Source organism: Myotis daubentonii, chromosome 5, assembly GCF_963259705.1.
Source record: "Myotis daubentonii chromosome 5, mMyoDau2.1, whole genome shotgun sequence".
Lineage (NCBI taxonomy): Eukaryota > Metazoa > Chordata > Mammalia > Chiroptera > Vespertilionidae > Myotis > Myotis daubentonii.
Window position 1 is genome coordinate 59,456,685 of NC_081844.1, and position 1,901 is coordinate 59,458,585.

The 1,901-nt window shown below is 44.0% G+C and overlaps 1 pseudogene; it reads left to right on the plus strand.

Annotated features, from left to right (window-relative positions):
* The first annotated feature begins 522 nt into the window (after positions 1–522).
* Positions 523–1,380, plus strand: LOC132234291 (aquaporin-9-like; annotated as a pseudogene).
* Positions 1,381–1,901: the final 521 nt, after the last annotated feature.

A 1,901-nucleotide genomic window follows, 5' to 3' on the forward strand; every position in this document is an offset into this window, starting at 1 on the left:
TACTTCCTGTTTCATTGCTTAAATTTTTTTTTCATTATTTCCTCTTCTTGTATGTGTGCATAATAATTCTGATTACTTGGAAGGTTTATGTGTTTGTTTTAGTGATTTTTAGGTACTACAATTTTGTACAAAAATGTATATATTTATATATGTATTTAATTAACACATATTCTGTATTTCTCTAGGTGTATTTACTGGTTTCCTAATCTAGCAGAAGCAGTCCATTTCACTAAAAGTAAATTTGTCCAAAGCTAATTCACTATGCCAATTCACCAAAAGTCAATTTTCTCCAAGGCCAATCTGCAGAACGACTTTTAGGAAATTGGCTTGCAGCCACTATAAGTAATAGCAAAATTAGCATATTTCCTATCTCTCCTTCCTTACCTCTTACTACTAAAGAAAAAAATCACTTATGACACTTGTGAAAGACAGCCACCCTGACTTTATTCAGAGGGACGATTACAATTGATTTTATAGTAGGGGCTCAACTCTGAATACAGTAAGAAAAAGTGGGATGTGTGAGTGAAGTAGGCAGCAGAAGAAGCAGGTACTGGTGGAAAGAGTGGTCCTTGGAGAAGCCGCACGATGCAGCCTGGGAAGGAATGGAGGAGGGAAAGCTTCACACAGAGACCGGTGTTGAAGAGCAGTTTGGCTAATGAAACGGGCTCTCCGGGTTCTCGGGCAGGTGTATAATGATCGTCCTCGGATGTCGCTATGTTGCCCAAGCCATCCTCAGTCGAGGAAATTTGGGAGGAGCCCTCACTGAGAACGTTGGAGTTGCAATGGCGATCGTCATGGCCATTTATGTGGCAGGGGTGTCTGGTGGCCAATCCACCCTGCTGTGTCTTTTGCAATGCGTCTCTTTGGACGGATGAAATGGTTCAAATTTCCTTTTTATGTGGGAGCCCCATTCCTGGGAGCCTTCGCAGGGTCCACAATCCTCTTTGGTATTTACTATGATGGACTTATATCCTTTGCTGTTGGAAAACTGCTCATTGTGGGAGGAAATGCAACAGCACACATTTTTGCAATGTACCCAGCTCCGTATGTGTCTCTGGCAAATGCATCTGCAGACCAACTAATGCCCACCATGTTCCTCCTCATGATTGTCTTCGCCATCTTTGACTCCAAAAGCAGGGGAGTCCCCAAAGGCCTAGAGCCCATTGCCATCGGCCTCCTGGTTATTGTCCTTTCTTCCTCTTTGGGATTAAACTGTGGCTGTGCCATGAATCCATCGCGAGACCTGAGTTCCAGACTTTTCACTGCTTTGGCAGAATGGGGGTTTGATGTCTTCAGAGTTGGAAATAACTTCTGGTGGATCCCTGTTGTAGCCCTATGTGGGTGCTGCCATGGAGGCCTCATCTATGTTCTTCTCATTGAAATCCACCACCCAGGCCCAAATCCAAACTTCGAGGCAAAACCACTGGAGGACAAACTACAGAAACATGGACTTAGTGTGGTAATGCAGCAGCATGCTCAGCTCTAGGTTTACAATGGGCTGCGCCGATGTTCTCTTCAGGAAAGATGGCATCCAGCTGCCTATGTTTTCATAACACTGGGGTGGATCTGCCCAATGTTCTCTGCTAGCCATTTGGGTCACCTGATTGGAAAAGCATCTGAATGAAGTTTTGAAAACAGTGACCTCTTCCCTACCAGCTCCCGCTGCCCTCAGAGTAGCATGGATTGTCTGCTGAAGCAGCCTTCTCTTCACCCTGTTTATTTCATTCTTTCATATGAATTTTTATTGCTGAGTGAGCACTAATAACTTGAAACTTTGACCTTGGGGGGAAAAAAGAATGAAAAAGTGGGAATTGATAGCCAAGGAACAGGGCAAGGGTCAGTGGATGGAAAATTGCTAAGAGGAAAGATTAAGGGTAGGGGTTCTTGCTAGACCAACTCAA